Here is a 15,212-nt window from a genome sequence, read left to right as displayed (position 1 = left end):
TCAAGTCATGTGACTGATCACAAGTTTCTAAAAGATATCCATGAAGATTCCATGCAGTTTCCAAGTCAAAACAGCTGGTTCTTGTGCAACCGTCCGGACGAGCCTTTGAAGGCATCCGGATGCCCCGCAGTGTCTAGAAGCTTTAGCATTGAAGACGTCCGGATGTCGGAGCAACACCATCTAGACACTAGGTCAAGCTTCTCCAATTTCTACATGGAGTTGGATTTCAGTCAACACTGTTTGGGAAGTCTCTACAAGACGTCTGGATGATGTGGCAGCACGTTCGGACGCTGTCCAGCATTTTAGAATATTCTGGACTTCCCTTTCAAGCGCGGAAAGGAGTTACAGTGAAGACCGTCTGGACGTTCGGCCAAGCTGTCCGGACGTGGACCTGTTATGGAAAGAATTGCGCTATTTTGGAAGGCGGTCGCAAAAGACCATCCAGACGAGGCTAACTTCCGTCCAGACGCTCGATAGCTAGAGTTCGAATTTGAGCAGATTTAGGTTTTCTTTAAGCCTATAAATAGAGGGCTCTAGGCTTGTAATTTGTATGAATTCTGTATCGAATTCCATAGTGCTTAGAGAGGGTGTTTAGGGAGAATTGAAGACCCGCTAGCTCTCTAGCCATTTCCGGTGTGTGTTCAACAGTTCTTGTGAAGTCTATCTTAGGGGTCGGCCCTAAGGTAAAGGAATCCATCAAAGACCCCTTCAAGTAGGAGACTTGGTTGACATGTGTTCACAATGGGCTTCGTGTTATAGTTAAAGGTATGACTACTGCAATGAGTTTTGTGAGTACGAGTGCTTTGTAACTTGCTTTGTTTTTGGATAGTGGAGTTCTTGGGTTTGGTTGCCCCGTAGTGGTTTTTCTCTTCACAAAGTTTCCACTTTGTCAACAAATATCTTTTCTTCTTTAAATTCCGCATTTAAGATATTTTGTTGCACACAAACACACACTTGGTTCTTTTAGAAGTCAATATTTATTTTCAATTGGTATCAGAGCGGGTACACTAGTGTTTGGATTTATTTCCTAAGTGTGATCCATGACTTCTTCTACAATAAATCTTCTTGAGTTCTCTGAAGATGATTTTTATGATTTCTCTAAAGATATCCTTTTGATTGGTAAACTCTTTAAGAAATCCAGTAGAGAACTCAAGAAGGTTAAGTAAGAAAAAGAGTCTTTGATTTTACAGTTATCTGAATCACATGCCTTGATTGACTCTTTGACATCTGAGAATACCATGCTTTTTGATACTGTTGATGCACTAGAGAATAAATTAAAAGAATTAGAGGATCTCTTGGAAAAATTCTCTAGTAATAATTTGAAAAGCATGCTTTGTATTCATACAGATATTTCTAACAAGCTTGATTTAATTGTTAATGATTTAAGTACTTCTACTTCACATGCTTTTGATTCTGAATTAGATTCTGTTGATATTAAGCCTGTGATGGTAGATGCAGCTTATTTTAAAAATTCTTGCTTAAATAACTGTGTAAAGCCAAACTCCAAGGATTCGGGAACACAGGGTAAGTTTGTTCCCATTTGTCATCATTGTGGGAAGGTTGGTCATATTAGACCAAAGTGTCATCTGTTAAAATCCCATAGACCTTGGAAGAAGCAAGAGGATTCCAAAAAGGGCTTTATTAAGAAAACCTCTTCAGATAAATATGTCCCTTACCATAGAAAGCATATATCTCGAAGAGGTAAGGACTTTTGTTATTTGTGAAAATGCTATTCTTAAATTTGCAGAGTCTTTCAAGAAGCATTTCAGCAAACGAAGTTAGCCTTCCTGCTATCATTGTGGTGTCTCTGGACACATTGTCTTCAGATTCGACATCAGCAACCTCGAATGGAAAATAGAGCAAAAGACAGGTAGGTCTAGCTCTAAACCTTCCAAGCCTCATCATGCTTTTTGGCAACAACGACATTATCCTCAAAGAGGTTCTCCCTCATGCCGTCAATGTGGTAAGTATGGCCACACCAAGGCCGAATGCTTCATTATGAAGCCTCACAAGACCAATGAAGGGCTTGTTAACATGATGAAGAGTGTCCTAGTCAGATTGATCAATTTGGACATGACTCACACCCCTGCCTCACAGGTTGAGAAGGTATGGGTAAGGAAGGATGAGACCATTCACCCCTTGAGGGGGAGTGGACTCACCTAGTAGGTGCGGTCTCCCATGCCTAGGATTTTGGTTCCTAAATCCTAGTGCATGTCAGGTATGTTTGCATTGCATCTTTATATAATCTTACCTCATGAATGCTTTGCATGTTATTGTGGAACCATATTTCCTATCCCTATAGTCTTTCTTGTTTGTCTTGAGATATTTTTGCAGGTACATTCTAGGGATGACAGAGAAAGCACGTCACTGCTTTTCTGTCTTGGTATAGTCAAACCTCTCTCCCTGAGGTCAGGTTTGCTCTTACCTACATGCTTGTTTAGACATATGTTCTTTTCCTTTTAAGCATGTCTTTGTTGTTTTTGTCTTTTATTTTTCAACAACAAAAAAAAAAAAAAGGGAAAAGGATGCAGATTTTTATTGTTCCCTTATATAGCTTCTCAAATATCTTATGTATGTTAAACTGATGTCTTAGTTCTTGATGCATTAATTATTTTTGCCTTTATATAACTGAGAGTTTATACTTGATATCTGCAAAGTTTCCCTATTACATCCATACTAGATAGTTGTTTTTCTCATGCGGTGAAAAATGTGCACTATCCAAAGCTCTCCTAAGGTACATTTTTTTTTTTTTTTTTCTGTCTGACTTTTAGCTTCTGAAAATTCTAATGAGAGAGATTTTTTTGCTAAGATGGTCAAATTGACCAACTCGCTAGTTGAACCTAGAACCCATAAATTCTGGCATTCTATCAAGGTTGGAGCACCAAGTGATAAAAAGCATTCAAAACTGAATAAATATGGATAAATAAAAAGATCCACTGCTTTTGTGCTATAAATCTGTTCTTGAACTTGTCCCTATAGAAACAATCAGTGACCAAATCATTGCGGAAATAAACGGTCACTAAAGGACGAAGTAAAAGAAAAGTGTTGCAGCTTAGGGGGAGTGTATCGGATGAGGGTGGCTAGGCTCTAGTAAAATAAGGTTTGACTTTTGATTAATCTAACATTGATTTTTCTCTCTTATTTAGAAAATCCAGTTGCTTTAAGTCATATAAGTAAACTTCATACTTTTTTGAGAAAGCTTTCACACACACACACATCCAGTTGCATGAGTTAAGTTTACTATTAAAAAATTTCTATCTGCAGGGCAATTTTTGTGCTTATTTGTTAGTATTTTGGCCTCATTCTGTGTTTGGACAAAATCACTTATGTGTAAAGACGTTGTAAAAAGGGATTCCACTTGTCAGAGCATTTTCAGAAGACTTTGCACTTTGAAAAAGATAGAAGATTTCAGATTCCCTGTCAGCCGTCCGGACGACGTGTCATCCCGTCCGGACGCCCATCTGTCCACTGTTCCATCCTCCGGACGACATGTTCATCACGACTGGACGCCAGACAGACCAGCATCATCAGTCTGGACGACGTATCTTTTCTGTTCGGACCCTACACTGTGTCGAGAAGCTTCTGTTCTAGCTTGCATCCGTCCGGACCTCTCAGCAGCCCGTTCGGACATCCATCAGTGATCGATCAGCTTCAGATTCTTTCCAAGTTCAGTATATGGGAAGATAACTTCAATCGTCCGGACGATGTGGTTTCTTGTCCGGACACAATAAAAAATAAGGCAAGAATCACAATTCAAATGTCACCGTCCGGACGTCAGTTAGCATTGGTTCGGACGAGCGCTCATAAGTTAAGGAAATTGCCGATTTGACTTCAATCGTCCGGACGTCTGCCTCTTTTGGTCTTGACGCACGCATAGCAGATATGGAAATTGAGTGTTGAAGAATTGCCGTCCGGACGTTCATCCCCTTTGGTCCAGACGAGCTAAGCCTTATATGGAAATTACTTGTAGCGGGCGTGCGACTGTTCGGCCGTCAGTGTCTCATCGTCCAGACGCGGCTTTTAAACAGGAAAGATTTTCAGCGAAATTTTTAGAAAATCCTGTCGCACAGTTGTCTGTCCGGACGGCCCAAGTACACCGTTCAGACGGCATCCGTACATATTACAGCAGTCGCCCATTCTGCACCTCAGCCTATAAATAGAGGCCCCTGGGCATTGAGAACTGTAAGAATTCGGTATTGAATTCCACAAGAGCTCAGAGAAGTTCAAGATCCCTCTGAAGCTGTTTCAAGTGTGTTGCGCTACAACAGAAGTCTATCTTAGAGGTCGGCTCTAAGGTAAGGAATTCCATTGAAGACCCTTTCAGATAGGAGACCTGGTTGGGAAGCGTTCGTGTTAGGTTACATGTTAGAGAGTAAGGTACGACCACTGCATCGGTACATATAAGTGTTACTATCTTGTATCTAGCTTCGTCTTCTGAATAGTGGAATTCCTGGGTTTGGCTGCCCCGGAGTGGTTTTTCTCTTGATTGAGTTTCCACTTCATCAACAAAAATCAGTGTGTCTTTTACTTTCTGCTGTGCTTAATTTTTGTTGACACTTGTTGCACACACTTTATTTTTAGAAGTCAATTTCAATTTTCAATTGGTATCAGAGCTTGGTACACTCTGAGAAGATTAATTTCTTGAGTGTTATTTATTTTTGACTTCTTTTGATCATAATGTCTCAAACTCTTAATTCTGTTCCTGCCTTTGATGGTACGAACTACGGCTATTGGAAGGCACGTATGCGTTTCTTTCTGAAATCTATTGACTGTTGGTGTATTGTTGAAACTGGTTGGACTAAACGAGAGGAAACAACACTTGAACTAGTCCCTCAGAAGAACACACGCCTTTCAAATGATAAAGCCCTCCATGCTCTGTGCCAGGCACTTTCTCAATCTGAATTCGCAAAAATCTCAAATTACGAATCAGCCCAAGAAGCATGGAAAATCTTGGAAACAACATATGAAGGCACAAAACTTGATAAATCTGCCAAACTTCAAATGTTGATTTCGAGATTTGAAGAAATTAAGATGTTGGAAGAAGAGACCTTTGGAGAGTTTTACTCCAAGATGAGTGACCTGAGGAACTCCATGGTGAGTCTTGGGAAACCTATCTCGGATGTAAAACTCATCCAAAAGATTCTAAGATCTTTACCTGAGCGTTTCAGAATCAAGGTGACCACCATTGAAGAAAGCAAGGATCTTGAGGAGATGAAGATTGAAGAGCTGGTGGGATCTCTTAAAACATATGAGCTATCTCTGCCCCCGGTCAAGAAGTTGAAGACCATTGCTCTAAAGGCTTCCAAGAAAAAGGTAGAAGTATCATCTGAAGATGACTCTGAGGATGAAGAAAAGGCTGTAGCTATGTTAGCCAAAAATTTCAGAAGACTGATGAAAGATGATCGGTTCAAGAAGAAGTTTTTTGAAAGAGTTAAGAAATCTCCCAGAGAAGCTGAACCTGAGGAAGAAGATAAGAAAGATCCCAGAGGACCCTGATGTTTTGAATGCTTAGGCTTTGGGCATATCCGGGTTGATTGCGGGAATCTTAAAAAGGGCAAGGGGAAAGCATACAATGTGACTCTCAGTGATGAGTCAGAAGAAGAAGCTCCAGAGTCTGAAAAATTTCTGGACTTTGTAGCCCCACATGTTGAAGAAGAAGACTCATATTATTCAGAGCATAGTGATAATGAGGAAGAGCTCAAGGATGCCTACAAGACACTCTACATAGAGTATGAGAAGCTGAGGGAAGGCCAAAAGTAGCACCTGAATGATCTAACAGTTTGCAGACTGAGAAGAGTTCATTGCTGCTCAAAGTATAAGAGCTCGAGGAAAAGCTACTAGAGACGCAGCTCCAGCTAGAAAGAGTTACTGATGAGAAGCTGACTCGTATGCTGTCCATCCAGAAGAGCCCAACTGACAAGACTAGTCTCGGGTATGTAGCTTCCTCTTCTGATGCTCCCTCTTCCTCAAAGACAGTATTTGTGAAGCCTACAGTCTCAGAGCCTCCTCCCACTGTTGAAGATAAAGGAAAAGACAAGGTCAACGATGATGTTCCAGGCACTCAGGAGCCTCCTCCTATTTGCCACCACTGCAGTTTAAGTGGGCATGTTCGTCCTTAGTACTCCCTCCTGAAAGCACAAAAGGCCAAAGCCAAGAAAGAAGTGCCCAGAAAAGCTCATTATGGCACTAGACCTGCGGCTCAGCATCAGACTCCATGGCAGCAGGCACCTCACCAAGCACCAAGGTATCAGTATCAAGCCCCTTGGTCTCATCCTCCTCAGCATCAGCGGCCTCAGCAGCGGTTTGTCCCAGCCAATCACAGTGGCTCCTACAAGACGAAACCCAAGCAGTTTAGAAGGCCTCAGAAGATGAAAGAAGAGCAGTACTCCAGTGAGCCTCCTATCTGGATGCATAACATGATGGAGTGGATGATGCAGTCCTGCCAGCAACCACCCACTGGAAGGCAGGCTTGGCTCAAAAAGGATAACTACCCCATGAGGGGGTACAGACGCACCTAGCAGTTTCGGGTGTTCATGCCTAGGATTCAGTTCCTAATCCTATGGCATCAGGTTTGATTGCTCATTTTACTTGACATATTGTTATATGCAATCTAGGAACCAGTTGTGTTTGGCCCTATGTTTCTTGAAAGAACTATGCAGGTACTTTTTGGGGAAGATAGAAAAAGCAGGTCGAGCGACTGTTTTTCTGTAGTGGCATCATTGAACGAACACATGTTTTGATCTTGCCTTTGCATATGATGTCATTTCCATATTGCTTGTTGTTGTTTTTTTTTTTTTTTTTTTTAAAAAAAAAAATGGGGAGAATTTGCAGGATTTATTTTCTCTTGGCTTTTTAGATATTGCATGTCTTTTTGCCTGATATCTCAATTCTGTAAGCATTAATCTACTCTGCTTAGATATAATTGAGAGTTTATGACTTTATTGGCCAAGTGTTTTTCCTGTTTATGCAAAAAGTAGGATAGCTTCTTTTCCTCACGCGATGAAAAAGTGCACTATCCCGGGCTCTCCTAAAGGTACATCTTTCCTTCTCTGACCTCTTTGTTTCTAGAAATTCTAGATAAGAGAAGAAGTTTTTGATAAGATGACCAAATTGACCTCATGCTAGTTGAACCTAGAGCCTATAAACTCTAGCACTCCCTATAGTTTGCAGCACCATAAGAAACAAGCAGTTAATCGTATGAAATCTATGCTTTACAGTATATATTCTCTGCCTATGTGCTACATTTGCTTTATGCCTTGCCCTTTACGTGCAAGTAAAACTTTTACGTTGTCCTTCATGGTACAAGTAAATCACTTAGGTGCTGCATCGCAGGGGGAGTGTATCAGATGAGGGTGGCTAGGCCCTAGTAAGATTTGACTTTTGGCTTATCTTCCATTTATTTTCTCTCCTGTCTAAGAAAATCTGGTTGCTATTGGTCAAAATATTGAAAGTCATACCTTGTGGGAAAAGAGTCTTCACACACACACGTGCATTGAGTGAGTTGAGTTGTCTATTTGAATTTTCTATGACCAGGAAAAATATTTGTGCTAATTAAAATCACAACTCTCTTTTATATCTGTTTAGTTTTGAGATGCTCTCTCATTGTGTTATCAGTTGATTATACATGCATGTTCTGACACTGACTTGAGAAAATGTTATCTCTGTAAAATTTTCCTCAGTTTTTCTGGTGTTTCAGTGTGGAGCGTCCGAACGGTCCCTCTTGGCATCCGGACGGGTGGAGTCCAGTAGTTCGGACGGTTCCCTTTTTGGAGTCCGAACGGACGGCTTTTTGTCATCCGGACGGGATCCGTTCCACGTCCGGACGTGAGCTGTCATCCTCGGGTGGACTGGTAATTTAATTCGTCCGGATGTGCGTAACCGTTTTGCTCCTTTCCGAGGCAGCGCGCGTCCGGACGTCATCAAAACACTGTCTGGACGAGCACCCCACAGAGGCTATAAATAGCCCAGATCGTTGATCTCACTCTTCCATACCCCACAAAATCCTTCCTTTGGCACTTTGTGAGTGATTTCTTGAGTTTTTGGAGTGATCTCATTTTTTTGTGTGCATTCTCACTCCCATTCCAGGTATTTTCTTTTCTTGTCTTATTTCTTTCAGTTTATTTTGCAACTGTTAGATTTTTTTTTTGGAATTTTTTTTGGGATATCTACCATGCTGAAATTCTTTGGACTTAATTGTGATATTCTCTATTTTTATTTTTTACAAAAGTCTTTGTTACTGCTGTTATTCTGCAAAATTTTTATTACATTAACAAGAATATTTTTTTTGGATTATTTTTGGCAAAAATTCTTGTTGGTTCTTTTACAGAATCATGTCTGCCATCAGCTCCTAGCGCCGGGTCCGCCAAAGGACAGAGGAAGAGCAGAGTGCTTTCCAAGCAAAATCATGGACCGCAACGTCCTCGCTGAGCGAAACGTGGTTCATGCTGACATCATGGTGCCTCCATTGGATAGCATTTATGAGACTATCTAGAACTATCACTGGGGCTACCTCTACACTTGTGCCTGCATCGTCCTCACCAGGCTAGTCAGGCTCTTCTATGCCAACCTTGAGGTGGCTCAGGATGATGAGCATGGGATGGTACTACAGTCCACTGTTGACGGACACATCATCACTGTAGATCCCCAGACCATCAGTCGGTTCCTCGGAGTACCAGTCCTTGATCTGCCTACCAGTCCTTACAATGAGGTGGTGCTTCCTCCATCTATGGACGATCTCCGAGAGTTCTTCCATGCCGTTCCACAGGGTGAGGGGCGTCCAACTTGAAAATTGAAATTTGACTTCAAATATAAAGTGTGTTCATAAGTGTAAACAAAAATTAAAGCACAGCGGAAAGTAAATGACAGAGATATTTTTGTTGACGAAGTGGAAACTCAGTTAAGAGAAAAACCACTCTGGGGCAGCCAAACCCAGGAATTCCACTATTCAAAAGACAAAGCTAGATACAAGATAGTAACACTCACATGTACCGATGCAGTGGTCGTACCTTGATCTCTGACGTGTAACCCAACACGAATGCTTCCCAACCAGGTTCACCTACCTGAAGGGGTCTTCAATGGAACTCCTTACCTTAGAGACGACCTCTAAGATAGACTTCGGTTTACAGCACAGGACACTTGAAAAACGACTTCAGAGGAGATATCACGTCTCTGAGCTCTAATGGAATTCACACCGAATTCTTGCAGCTCTAAGTGCCCAGAGGCCCCTATTTATAGGCTGGGGGTCAGAATGGGTGTCAGGCAAAATAATCCTGTGAGCCGTCCGGATGGTGGACCATGATCGTCCGGACGGACAACTGTGCGACAGGATTTTCCAAAATTTTCATGGAGAAATCTTTCCTGTATTAGAACATCGTCCGAACAGGATGGCTCGATCGTCCGGACGGACGCACGTCCGCTGCAAGTAATTTCCATAACAGGCTTTGCGCGTTCGGACCAAGGGGCAGGAGCGTCTGGACAGCTAAACTTCAACACGCAATTTCCATATCTGATACGCGTGCGTCCGGACGGTTGAAGTCGAATCGTCAGTTACCATATACAATGCACCAGCGTCCGGACCACAGCTGTCAGATGTCCGGACGGTTCATTTTGAACTGCGATTCTTGCCTTACGGAGATACGCGTCCGGACGGGATACCACATCGTCCGGACGGTTGATTGATCTTCCCTTTCTTGAACTTGGAAAGAATCAGTGAATCGTTCGAGAACTGATAGGCGTCCGGACGTGCTGCTGAAACGTCCGGACGGAGCAAGCTGGCACAGAAGCTTCTCGATATGATTTATGTGTCCGGACGGAAGAAACAAGTCATCCGGACAGATGATGCTTGTCTGTCTGACGTTCGGACGGAAGGACACGTCGTCCGGACGGATGGAACAGTAGACAGATGGACGTCCGGACGAGATGACACATCGTCCGGACGGCTGACAGGGAACTTTGAAATTCTTCTGACTTCACTCTGAACAGTGGAATCCCTGTTTGCAGCATCCTTACATATAAGTGATTTTTTCCAAACACAGAATGAGGCCAAAATACTAACAAACTCCCCCTTTGGCCATTCTGGGACAAAAATCACTTGACCGGTTTGGAAATACATTCTCGGTCCAAAATAAAAATTACTCCCCCTTTTTGTCACAAAGGGACAAAGGGTAAACAGAGTAATAAAAACTAACTGTCATAAAAATTACTCCCTCTAACGGTCTCAGAAGGACCCCGGGAAACAATGTAATAAAAGTTTCAACAGTTTATCAAAAACAAAGACTGAACAAAAATGCTGACGAAACCTTCTGAAGAGAGAGAAATCAGCAAAGTTAGGGCCTTCACATGGAAAGTAGCACATGCAGGTATTTCTTTCTGAAAAACTAGTCATGGAGCAAGTCAATATTATGAGAGCATGGAGGTGATAGACAAGTATAACACAAACAACAGTTATCCTAACAAAATAATGAAGATAGCCTGCTCAACTCATGTAAAGCATGTGTGTGTGAAGACTCTTACCCATAAGGTTTGCTTTTTACAAAAATGACAAGAAACCACCAGATTTTCTAGACAAGAGAGAAAATCAGAGACAGATAAGCCAATAGTCAAACCTTATAACTTGTTAGGGCCTAGACACCCTCATCTGATACACTCCCCCTAAGTGACAGCACATATTCAGTTTTACTTGAACCATGAAGGTCAAGGTAAAAATTTTACTTGCTGATAGAGGGCAAGGTAAATGTAAGCACATAAGTAGAGACTAAACAATTTAAAGCACAAAACTTTTTATGAATTACTGCTTGTGACTAATGATACGGTAGTCTGTAGGGAGTACCAGAATTTATAGGTCCTAGGTTCAACTAGCCTGTGGTCAATTTGGCCATCCAAACAAAAACCTCTTCTCTTATCCAAAAATTCTAGGAGCAAAGAGTCAGAGAAGAAAAAAATACGCACCTTGGGGGAGTCTAGAATAGTGTATGAGGTCATCACATGAGGCAAGTTACTATCAAACAGAACAATGAGCAGGAAAAACTGTTGCACATGTCAGACTAATGTTCTCACCCACATGTAAGCATAATATATCAATGCTCAACAAACTAATAAAGCAGAGAGAAAACATGAAATAGCTGACATACCTTGTGAAAGACTTAACCTGCTATGAAAACTCCCCCCTTCCCTTTTTTCCTTTTTTTTTTTTTTTTTTTTTTTTTTTAATACATCATGCTATCAGAGGACAAAGAGTTCATCCTAGCATGGAAACATCATGTCTAGGACATGGCACAAACACCAATGGCTTTCCGAAGAGACTCAAACCTGTGTGCGCTCAATGATGCCACTACAGAAAAACAGTCGCTCGACCTGCTTTTTCTATCTTCCCCAAAAATGAACACCTGCAAAATTTTCTCAAGAAAACACAAGGGGGCACAACAAACTGGTTCCTAGATAACTAGCACATAAATATGACAAGGGAAATATGCTAGCAATCAAACCTGATGCCTTAGGATTAGGAACCAAATCCTAGGCATGAACACCCGAATCCGCTAGGTGCGCCGATTCCCCCTCCTGGGGTAACCGTCCTTCTCAGCCCAAGTTTGCCTTCTAGTGGGTGGTGGCTGACCACTCCATCATGTTTTGCATCCAAACAGGAGGCTCACCGATGTATTGCTCTTGAGGTCTTCTCAAATGCCTGGGTTTGCTCTTTTAAGTGCCACTCTGATTGGCTGGTACAAACCGCTGTTGAGGCCGCTGATGATGAGGAGCATGAGACCAAGGGGCTTGGAACTGATGTCTCGGTGCTTGTCCCCTTGGTTCCTGATGCCAAGGAGTCTGATGCTGAGCTGTAGGTACAATGCCATAATGAGCTTGTCTTGGCACTTCTTTCTTGGCTTTGGCCTTTTGTGCTTTCAAGAGGGAGCACTGAGGCCGTACATGCCCATTGAGACCGCAGTGATGGCAAATAGGTCTTTTGATGGAGTGAGGCTGCTGGGTGCCTGGAACATCATCATTGACCTTTTCCTTCTATTTTTCTTCAATAACTGGAGGAAGCTCTGGGACTGTAGGAGGCACAAACACAGTCTTCGAGGAAGAAGGAATATCAGAAGAGAGAGCTACATACCCGAGACCAGTCTTGTCATGTGGGTTCTTCTGGATGGACATCATACGAGTCAACTTCTCATCAATGACTCTCTCTAGCTGGAGCTGTGTCTCAAGTAGCTTTTCCTCGAGCTCCTGTATCTTGAGCAGTAGTGAGCTCTTCTCAGTATGCAGACTATTCAGATCATTTACTTGCTGCTTTCGGCCTTCCCTCAGCTTCTCAAACTCTTTATAGAGAGTTTTGTATGCTTCCTTGAGCTCTACCTCATTCTCACTATGCTCAGAGTAGTATGAGTCTTCTTCTTCAACATATGGGGCCACAAAGGCCAGAAATTTATCAGACTCAGGAGCATCTTCTTCGGACTCATCACTGAGAGTCACATTGTAAGCCTTCCCTTTGCCCTTCTTGAGATTCCCGTAATCGGCCCGGATATGCCCATAGCCTGAGCATTCAAAACATCGGGGTCCTCTGGGATCTTTTTCATCCTCTAGTTCAACTTCTCTGAGAGGTTTCTTGGCTTTTTTACAAAACTTCTTCTTGAACCGATCATCTTTCATTAGTCTTCTGAAATTTTTGGCAAGCATTGCCACAGCCTTTTCTTCATCCTCAGATTCTTCTTCAGAGGAGGCTTCTACCTTCTTCTTGGAAGCCTTAAGAGCAATGGTCTTTAATTTCTTGACCGGGGGTAGAGACAGCTCGTATGTTTGAAGAGATCCAACCAGCTCTTCAATCTTCATTTCTTCAAGATCCTTGCTTTCCTCAATAGTCGTTACCTTAATCCTAAAACGCTTGGGTAAAGATCTAAGAATTTTTCGGATGAGTTTTACATCCGAGATAGGTTTCCCAAGACTCACCATGGAGTTCCTTAGGTCACTTATTTTGGAGTAAAACTCTCCAAATGTCTCTTCCTCTAACATCTTAATTTCTTCAAATTTTGAAATCAACATCTGAAGTTTGACAGATTTTACAAGTTTTGTGCCTTCATATGTTGTTTCCAAAATTTTCCATGCTGCTTTGGCTGATTCGCAATTTGAAATTTTGGTGAATTCAGATGGAGAAAGTGCTTGGCATAGAGCACAGAGGGCTTTGTCATTTGAAAGACAAGCGTTCTTTTGAGAGACTAGTTCAGGTGTTGTATCCTCTGGTTTAGCCCAACCAGTCTCAACAATACCCCAACAGTCAATAGATTTCAAAAAGAAACTCATACGTGCCTTCCAATAGCCATAGTTCGAGCCATCAAAGGCAGGAACAAAATTAAGAGTTTGAGACATAATAAAGATAGAAGTCAAATATAAAAACACTCAAGAAATTAATCTTCTCAGACTGTACCAAGCTCTGCTACCAATTGAAAATTGAAATTTGACTTCAAATATAAAGTGTGTGCATAAGTGTCAACAAAAATTAAAGCACAGCGGAAAGTAAATGACACAGATATTTTTGTTGACGAAGTGGAAACTCAGTTAAGAGAAAAACCACTCCGGGGCAGCCAAACCCAGGAATTCCACTAGTCAGAAGACAAAGCTAGATACAAGTTAGTAACACTCACATGTACCGATACAGTGGTCGTACCTTGATCTCTGACGTGTAACCCAACACGAACACTTCCCAACCAGGTTCACCTACCTGAAGGGGTCTTCAATGGAACTCCTTACCTTAGAGCCGACCTCTAAGATAGACTTCGGTTTACAGAACAGCACACTTGAAAAACGGCTTCAGAGGAGATATCACGTCTCTGAGCTCTAATGGAATTCACACCGAATTCTTCCAGCTCTAAGTGCCCAGAGGCCCCTATTTATAGGCTGGGGGTCAGAATAGGCGTCAGAATGGGTGTCAGGCAAAATAAGCCTGTGAGCCGTCCGGACCGTCCAGACGAACAACTGTGCGACAGGATTTTCTGAAATTTTCGCAGAGAAATCTTTCTTATATTAGAACATCGTCTGGACGGGATGGCTCGATCGTTTGGACGGACGCACGTCCGCTGCAAGTAATTTCCATGACAGTCTTCGCGCGTCCGGACCAAGGGGCAGGAGCGTCCGGACAGCTAAACTTCAACACGCAATTTCCATATCTGATACACGTGCGTCCGGACCATAAAGAGGAGACGTTCGGACGGTTGAAGTCGAATTGTCAGTTATCATATACGATGCACCAGCGTCTGGACCACACCTGTCAGATGTCCGGACGGTTCATTTTGAACTGCGATTCTTGCCTTACGGAGATACGCGTCCGGACGGGATACCACATCGTCCGGAAGGTTGATTGATCTTCCCTTTCTTGAACTTGGAAAGAATCAGTGAACTGTTCGAGAACTAATAGGCATCCGAACGTGCTATTGAAACGTCCGGAAGGAGCAAGCTGGCACAGAAGCTTCTCGATACAATGTAGGTGTCCAGACGGAAGAAACAAGTCATCCGGACAGATGATGCTTGCCTGTCTGACGTCCGGACGGAAGGACACGTCGTCCGGACGGATGGAACAGTAGACAGATGGACGTCCGGACGGGATGACACATCATCCAGACGGCTGACAGGGAACTTTGAAATTCTTCTGACTTCACTCTGAACAGTGGAATCCCTGTTTGCAGCATCCTTACATATATAAGTGATTTTGTCCAAACACAGAATGAGGCCAAAATACTAACACAACTAATATCAGGATTGGTGCACGAGCTCCGGCTCATCGTATGTTGGCCAAAATTGTTCAGCACAATCTCTGGCCAGTTGCCAGGCGCAGTGATCTGATACTGTGGAGGGCACAGTTTGTTTATGCTGTTCATCTTCGCTTGAATTTCTATCTTTGCAAGCGTATTCTGGGAGTCATGCTCAAGGCTCGTGATGAGAGCAATACCGGTCTCCCCTTTGGCTGCCTAATCACTCAGATCATCCTTCAGTTGGGTATCAATGTTAATGGAGAGCCGAGGATGAAGATCCAGCAGCCCTTCAGCAAACAGACATTGATGTAGTCGAATGCGTAGCTGCGACGAGAGGATTCTGATGATGAGATGCCTGCTGCTATGCATGTTGCTTTTCCAGACGTTGCTTCATCCTCTCATACCATCCCTCCATCTGAGCCAGAGGCTAATTATTCTCAGATCATGGAGGCCTTAGCTGCCATTCAGGGAGGA

Source organism: Alnus glutinosa, chromosome 2 (assembly GCF_958979055.1).
Source record: "Alnus glutinosa chromosome 2, dhAlnGlut1.1, whole genome shotgun sequence".
Taxonomy (NCBI): Eukaryota; Viridiplantae; Streptophyta; class Magnoliopsida; order Fagales; family Betulaceae; genus Alnus; species Alnus glutinosa.
Note: the sequence above shows the minus strand (reverse complement) of the source record.